Below are 8998 nucleotides of genomic sequence, written 5' to 3'. Positions count from 1 at the left end.
TTTCAAATGATCTTATACAGCCAAAGTCTCTTTGGTGTCAGCAGCTGCCCAGGTAGCAACACAACCATGAGAACGCTGCTGATCAGAACAATGAATGCCTGATCTACAGATGTCATATCAAGGTAGAAATCTTGATGAGCATTGTAGTGACATTACAAAGTGGATTACACATGCTGTATCTGGGTCAGAGAAGGAGTTATTTCAGTAAGGTCAACAAAGTGCTTCTGACCAAACTTATTTTTCTACATTTAGAGAGAGACGCTTCTGTTTGTTTCTTCACGTTACATTTAATAACAATATTCTCTCTGTACTTCTGTATCAGTTTGCAAGCAAAGTTAAAAGGAAGGCAAACCAGCCCCATGCCTGGGGTTGCATAATTTCAGACGCCAGGTACAGCTCCCTGGTCTTCTCCCCTCTGTGGCCAGGGGCCCAGCCACCGTGTCCTAGGCTCTTAAGTGAGCTATGTGTTAAAGGGTCTGTCCCTCAGTTTGTCCCTACCTTCCTTCCCCACCCAGTATGAGGATACAGGTAGGAACTTCTTGCTTTCCAGCTGTGTTGGGTGTCGAGGAAGCAAATACAGCAAGGTTGTAAGGTCCTCAGGTACCCCAGCCCAGTGGCTGTGCAAGTCCCAAAACACCTAACTTCAAACCTTTGAGGCTCTGTGTGGTGAAGACCTCACTGTAGAGCACACAAGACATGTCATCTTGAACCATCTTTCCCAAAAATGGACAATAGCCCAAAGGCTAGGAGAACTCATCTAGATGGCAGACAGGCGATGAGGTTGCTCTGTTCTGGGAACATAGCAGCTCAAAGCTGTTGGCTTACAGCACTGTGGGTGCGAGGTAGGGATACTTGCTTTGTGAGATTTTTTTTGGCTATCCCAACTTGTTTTCTCATTTTCATTTTAAATATTTTTTTCTTTTATTCTTATGAAATTTAATACAAACCATGTATATATATATACATGGTGGTCGGGAGCAGGGGGTGGTCAGACTGGCAGGCAGCAGGCAACAACCTCCCACCCAAGGCTGTCAGCACAGCACAGATCTGGGGAACCATCCCAGGAGGTCCCATCCAGTGGAGGAGATTCTGGAGCCTGTGCCCATGGGGTGCCCACGCTGTACCTCGGGGTGCAGGGCTACGGGGACTCTGCTCTACCTCACCTGGACCCAGGAGCTTGGGTGCTGATCAGAGCAGGAACCCCAGAGAAATACCCAGCTTTGGTCCACGCCAGTGAACCTGAAAGACTGTGAGGTCGCTCAGCGGACTAAAAAAATAATGGTGCAGTTGCACCCTCTATGAGCCACTGGTATGGTTTCATGCTGGTTACTAATAGTCAGCCAGATGTATTGACTTCGACACATGTCCTCTGCACTGCAATAGGTAGCCTAAAACAGTAGAGGCAGACCTTAAACTGAAGCACGGGGCAAGCTCTAAATAACTTAAAACTAAGACTGTGAACAAAACCTCTTCCAACGGTGTTCATTTTTACTTGTTTTTAAAAAGAAAAAATAATAGGGGGGTACTTACTTGAGGCGTTGGGAATCCTAACACTGCAAGTCCACATGCTAAGTCTGTAACTGAAAGCTGCGATTATCAAGACTGTAGAATTGAAAAAAAAAAAAAAAAAAAAAACATATAAAGCTGAGAAAAACTGTTCAAGAGATTAAATAATCAAAAGTAAACAAAATTGTATCTTTTGCCAGTTGCTATCCATCATATCAAAACCTGTGAAATCTTTTGGTGGTAATAAGAAATGTATTCTGCATTTCTCTGTGATGACTGTATGCTTCATTCAAGAGCAGAAATACATGTATCAGATACATTAGATTCCTGAGGGTATGATCCAACACCCATGGAGGACAACTAGGATTATCCCGTTGACTTCTACAGGCATTCGTTGAAGTTAATATCCTCCTGGTGCTTCATTACCTTCTTTAATGGATAATTTTGAACAAACACCTTTGTTTTAAAACGTTGCTGCTGTTATATAAAGAATGAGTTTATTTGCTTTTATTATAGTGTATGGTTCTTTTTCTATCAATGTGCTGTAATCCACAGTTTAACTCTGATGTTAAACAGTCAACTTATTTAAATGGGAAAGAAAAGCTCCCCCCCACTTTGTTTTAATAAGGCTTTACCACATACATAAATAATGGGCACAATTTGTTTCCATTAGGAAGATAAGCTTTCTTCAAAACAGTTCACTGTTTAAGGCTTTAAATTTTTCCAGCACTTGCACAAGGTTGCAACAAACCTTGACTTATTTACAGAGAGATGTCGAGTGGAGATAAAACCACTTAATAATCCACCAGTTCTTGCTAAATACATTTTCCTTCCATGCCCTCTCTGAAAGCAGGTAGGATAGCACTCTTATTTAGAATACTCTTAAATTACTTGGATATCCTTTTATTTTACTGAAAGCTCTTTGAACTAAAGGCTTTACAGAACAGTTTCAATAAATGGGGTTTATGGCTTTTCTTAACAAAATAATCCTGAAAGTGTTTAGGGTTAAAACCATTTCAAAATGATTATATTGTAACAATAGAAGAATCAACAACAATAGCATAAAGAAAACAAGATGTGCCTCTTTGAAGGAAAGTTGACCAGGTGGCCTCAGTGACAGAAAAAAACTTCTGATTTTGGGAACTTTTCTGAGATATGCAGCAGCAACAACCAACTGCCCCAAATGCCCCAACTGTTGAGGAGAAAATATTCCCATCAATAGAAACACCTGACCTCGGCACATCTGAGTGCATTCCAGCTTTTTTCTGTGTTTGTTCACAAGGACTGCACTTGAGTGGACACCCGCTCACAGCAAGACCTGACTCAGTAAAACTGATATATCGCCGCAGGGAGCCTAATGTATTTATCGAAATTTCCCCTTCCTTTGTGTTCAGCTGCTCCTTGAATGTCATAAGGTTGCTTTTTTTTTTTTTTTTTTTTTTTAAGTGTTCGTTTCTTTTTATCATTGCATTTGGTGCAGTTCTCAGGCAGCCGTGCAGTATCTCTGTTCTCCCTCGAAACGTGTCACTACTAGTTGCCTTTTCAGCCCTGCTGCTGGCCCTTGGAAGCCAAAGGAAAGTCTCTGTGTGCCTCTGTCAAGCTTTTGTTCCAGCTCTCGCTACCCCGTTCCTGGTTGCACATCCCTGTTTCAGGATTTGTTTTATTATTTCAGTCACCGCACGCTTTCATCATAAATCTCTCTCTCTCACTGGAGCACCCGGCCCTACCCCGAGGGCACTGATACTTCCCAGGAAGAGAGAGGAGAGTCTGCCTCCTTCTCCCTTACATCTTCATCTTCTCTCCCTGCAGGATTATGGTGGTGACCTTCTACATGCCAAAACAGCCACCCAGGAGATGAGGCAGTGAGCAGGCGACTCCGGCTCTGCGGAGGGAGTGGAAGTTCAGAAGTAAGGGAGAGTTTTGACTCAGCCTAACTTCGGGACTTAAATAACTTATGTAAGGGGTATATTCCCTGTGTGTGACTGCTGGAGACCACAGCAGGAGAGGAAGACCTTCGAACCTGGAGGAGTTCATGCCTCTTTATTAACCCTGCAGGAAACATGGTGAACACCTGGAGTGTTACTCATCAAACACCTTGCACAGCTCCCCCCGCCTCGGTCACTGCCTTTCTCGTTTTGCTGAGGAAAAGTGCATCTCTGCCCACGTGCAGGGGGGCTGACCGCCATGAGCCCCACGCCTTCCCCTCCAGGCTGCCAGCAGCGAAAGCAAAGCAATCAGCAGGTGCTGTTTGCAGAGGAGGTTTGAGAAAATCTCCCTCTGCCCCCTCCTGCAGGCTCTGCACACAGGAGCGCTACACAGGAAACAACAAATACAACATTAGTCATTTCCTCCTTGCTGCCAGCTGCTGATGGTTTGCATAAGAAGAACCCTTGGACTTCAGATTATTTCTTAAAACGCCTCTCGCCCCAAATCTCTCAGCAAACATTCGCTGGAAGGGTGCCTGCTCGGCCGGCCACGCACTGCTCCCTGCAGCACCCAGCCACCTTCCCCCGGCACCCGCCGCGCCTGGGCCTGCACGTGTTCATCTTCACCTCAACAGGAGGCCTCACCCAACGGCCCACTGAGATTGTGCTTGTGAAGAAGCCTAGCACTTGTAATTGTAGTTAGGTTAAGGCTTAGCTGCTTCGTTCGTGATTAATGCTTAGGTTATGGTGGCATCTACAAATTTCAGTTATGGATCAGGGCCTGTGTGACACGGTAAGGCTAAGTGACAAAGAAGATGGCCTTTGCCCCCAGAAAACAGATAGTCAACAAGGCAGTCAGGAAACAACTCGAGTGTGAAAAAGAAAAACAGGTGGGATGAGACAATAAAAAGAACAGGTTTAGCAAAGAAGCCAAAGCCTCGTCTTCACAAATAAGATTTTAATTTTGATGTGACACTTGCTTCCCAATCAGAAGGTGAGCACTCCATGAACATTGCTCTTTGTCTGCTTTGGAGTATTTTGACTCATTTCTCATCTGGCATGAATGTGATTCCTCAAGCCTTCTTTTACGCTCCTCAGAGAAACATGACCCTCGGGAAACCTAGCATTAGCTTCCCCAACATACAAGCCAACATCTTGATCCAAGTAATTCTTATGCTTTAGTACACAATATCTCTTATACCTTGAGAAGATCTTCTGTCCAAAGCCTAGCACCTCCTTTACCTCTTCACGACGAGGTGAAATGTACCCCTGGGTAGTGGGGAGGATGGCAGCACATCCTGCGGGGTATCTCCTTGCTGTGGAGTGGGATGAGTGATGGTGAAGCCCAAGGTAGCAGGATGAGGTGAGGTATCTCCTGATCCTGCTGGCTGGCCCCGGTTGGGAAGATCAGCACAGTTAGCACAACGCCGGGTCACAGGACAAGCAAAGAGTATTAGGAAGTTTCAAAAACAAAAAAATAAAAACCACCCACCCCCAAAAAATTTCTGTAGCTGACACCAACTCATAAACAAGATCCTTAGAGGACAGTGAGGTTACAGCACAAATCAGCCTTATTTTCTCCTTAACCACATGGTTTCTAAGATCATTCACCAGAAGAGCAAATGTGTTTGTGGTGAATTGAGGCACCTGCTCTCATTCTGCCTTCGGCACAGGCTGGTTCCAAGAGCACATCCTTAGGTTCTTCATGTGAGCTCCATGTCCTTCACCACACACCATTTTATACTTTGCCAGACTTTGAACTCGACTTGCCACTTCTCCACTCTTTATACACACCCTACTGTATCAGATGCCTCCTCCTTCAGTTAGTTTATATCCTCCCTTCTCTGGTGATCCACATAAGTTTTATTCTTTTTGTTTTGCTTTGTTTTGTTTTGCTTTCCTTTCCTTTAATGGTGGGTTTATTACTGGGATTGTGTACAACTCTTAGGCATTACTCTCATTCAATTTACCCTGAAAATGTATGTATGTTTCCTCTCTGTCACCATGTCATCCCCATTTGAATGCATTTCCAATTTCTTACCTCAAATAAAATGGTTTGTGTAGTAAATTGCAAAATCTGCATTACTTACCTCTACAGGAAAGACAACTCTTGCTTCAGCTCTACTTATAAATCAGTCACTTTTTGAAAAATCTGTTCTGACATGGGGCAAGCTGGTAGGAGCTTTCTGATTCTCTCTAGTGTTTCTTTTTCTTCACCCTCCCCCCAGCACCACAGTCCCAGGAAATTATTGTCTGCCTCTGAACCTGCTTCCCATCCTCTAATGCGAGCACACCGAGGCAGTGAATCCATTAATGTTTCTGGCTGTCTACCTATGCTGTCAATAAATCATGTTCACCATATCTCCTTCAGTGACCCCTTGTTCCTTACATACTTGAGTACTTTCTTATTATTTATGTTAACCTCCTCTGCAATCTTACTGCATTTTTTACCTGTTCTTGCCTTGTCATTGTTTTACTGTCTCATTTTGCAGTCATGCTCAGAACCTCTTTTTAATATCTCACATGCAGCACTTCTCACATATTTGTTATATATTTGTTCATTAATCATTGGGTTTGGAGGACAAATGATGTTCTACACTTGTTTCCCTTTTGAAGCTAAATCACAGATCTCTTCATCTTTACTTCCTTCTAAAATACTCTATCAATGTTAATACTGAAATATGATTTGCATCTGAATTTGGGCTGATCATGGACTTATAGTCCTTAACCCAAATAAAATTACCTTGCCAGGAACAAAAGAAGTTAAAATAAAAAATGAACTTACATGATATGAGTTTCCTTGCTGAAACCTGCCTGCCAGCCTCCTCTATTCTGTAGGTATTTCCTTGGGACAATTTTCTAGGTCTAATACAATGAACTCTGTTTCTAAGGTCTACAGTCTAACATATTTTTGTTTGTTCACTTTTTAATTTGGGGGTTGGCCTCTGCCTTGTATCTCCTCATTGCAGTTCCTCCCCTACCTCCCCATCTCTACATGTAAGTGGAAAGAGTAGACCTAGTTGGAGCAATGTCTTTCTTCAGCACTGACATTTATTATTGATAGGTACTGAAACAAGGTGCAGGGGACAGCCCCATCCCAGTCTGCCAGAAGCCCAGCAGATATGGCAGTAATGAGGGAGGTAGGAGACAACAGTCTGTCCCTGCTTTACCTAACATAATCAGGAACATCCTACAACCTAAACAGTGGCCCTGGTTGTGCAAGCTGACTGTAAGCTTCATCCGGTCAAGCTTCATCTGGCCACTTTAGATGCCTTCAGTACAGCCTTCTACATCTGAACTCATCATCCATATTGCCTTATGGCTGCTGGGGAAAAGAAGGAATTGTTAGCACACATTATTTAAGCCTTAAGTATGACTGCTGCTTTCCACCAACTATAAATGGAGGCAAACGGCGGGAATCAAATGGAGAGGTCTACCTTGCACCTCAGCAGCTGAGGAAGAGGTCTGACCACTGACCACTCAGCCAACTTTACAAAATGAATGAGGTTGAGGAGGAAAAGTAGAGGCTCGTTCCAACACCTGTAGGTACAGCCAGCTGCCTGGACTAGCTGCCTTTCCCAACTCCTTGCTGCTCTTTTCCTCCAATGTCATCTGCCCTTCTCTGATGTGTGCAAACCACTTCCACACTGAGAATTTGCTGGGCGATGCCATTTCCTGGTCTGCTCTCCCGCTTATTTTTATTGCTCTAATCCTTGTTCAGTGATATACCTCATACCTGTCAGTTCATCCTCCAGAAAGTCCATACCAGGTCATGTGCTCGCATTGCAGTTACCACTGCATTTTTCATGCTGTGCCTATGTATACACACTGATTTCCACACTGCCCCAGAAGGCTTCATGGGCGCAGTTTGTGATGGGAACAATCACGTACTACCCAATAATTTCTTTAAACTGACAGAACATTAGCATTTTCCATGCTAGGAACTCGTCCTATCACCTGTTAGATTTAGAAGTTTTTATTACTTACCATGAAGTAAGGCATTTTTTCCTCACTTGCTGCAGCTAAAAGAGAAGGAACAGAACTTCTCTTTCTTAATGCTGTTATTTCCTAGCTGAGTTATGTCCTCTTCTATTCTCATATCTTGTGACAGGAATTAGTTTTCTTTCTTGTTTCTACTTTTGCCACAGACTTTAGACTTTAGACTACTCATGTCACAAAAAAATGGAAGGCTATGTTTTAGATGCTCTGGAGAATCAATTGATATACCTGAGAGGGACAAGGTGTAAAGGTATTATTATATCTGCCAGGGACAGCCAGAGACGGCCACATAATTTAGAAGAGTGTCAGGGGTGCTCTAAAATATGCAGGTGTTCATGACCCCCACTGATCTCTCTATTAGCCAAGGATCATTGCAGCTATTAGCCTTTGCTGCCGTATTCCCTCTCCAGGCTGAACTAGGATGAATTTCAATTACTGCTCCACTCCCTTCCTTTCCCCCTTTATGGCTTCTTTCAAGAAATATTCTCTATCATAGTTCCAACACGTTACAATATTCCAGTCAAAATTCATTAGGACAACTTCCATTTGCTTAACTTCTCCTTGTGTCAGGAGTGTTTGTGTTGCTACCCATGTACATTTTCTTTCTAATGATAGATGGTGTCACTGGATCCTAAGTACTCCCCAACTTCAACTTAATTGATCAGACTTGGCACGTTTCCTAGACTTAGGACCTGAATAGCCTCAGACTATGCACGCTTGGCTGTTCAGCAAGCTGTGTGAGATGGCAATCTTGCATTACTTCTGGAAACCCATTCCTCTGCTTCACTTCTGCATCGTGGCTATCCCAATCGATAGCCAAGTAATTAAAATCCCTCATGATCAATGTTCTAGCTGTTTTACAGACTTCTCTTATCTGTAAAAGGATTTGCCAACCTACTTTCTCTGCCTGCCCTGGGGGTCTGTAGCAACATCCAAGAATAACACGACTGCGTTCATCGTCCTTCCTCAGCTTCTGCCCAAACAGCCTCTGCTCTGACAGGCAAAACATTTGTAGTGTTTCCTGCTTTGGACATGGATATGTACTGCTGCCTCTGCTGTGACTGAAGAACACAGCCTGTTCCCTTTAATAAACTTTGTATCTCCCTACTCCATTTTCAGTCCCTTTTAGCTCACACATTCCAGGAATATCACAGTTAGCCTTGGAAATGCATATTTCCAATTGGTGACCTTATTAATATGCTCACAGCATTTGTATAGAAGATATTTTCTCCTCCCACCTTTGCTTTACATTCTCATTATCTCCTACAACGACAACCAGCGGATACATTACTGTGAGATCCATGCATTCCCTCCTTTAAATTCTTCTCCTCCCACACCACTAATCTGAAAAAATGGCTAGATCATTTCCTTATTAGTGGACAATCTGTTTGCTCCCATAGGGTTGGGAATAATACAGGCCATCTCTCCTTTGCCATTTTGCTTTTTCAGTGTTGTTGTTTATAAATCCCCAAACCTCTCACATCTCCCCCCCCCCCCCCCCGACACTACATTTATCTTCAGTAAAAAGAGCCACTTACATACTAGAAAACATCATTATGCTGATCTCT

Source organism: Anser cygnoides, chromosome 3 (assembly GCF_040182565.1).
Source record: "Anser cygnoides isolate HZ-2024a breed goose chromosome 3, Taihu_goose_T2T_genome, whole genome shotgun sequence".
NCBI lineage: Eukaryota > Metazoa > Chordata > Aves > Anseriformes > Anatidae > Anser > Anser cygnoides.
Note: the sequence above shows the minus strand (reverse complement) of the source record.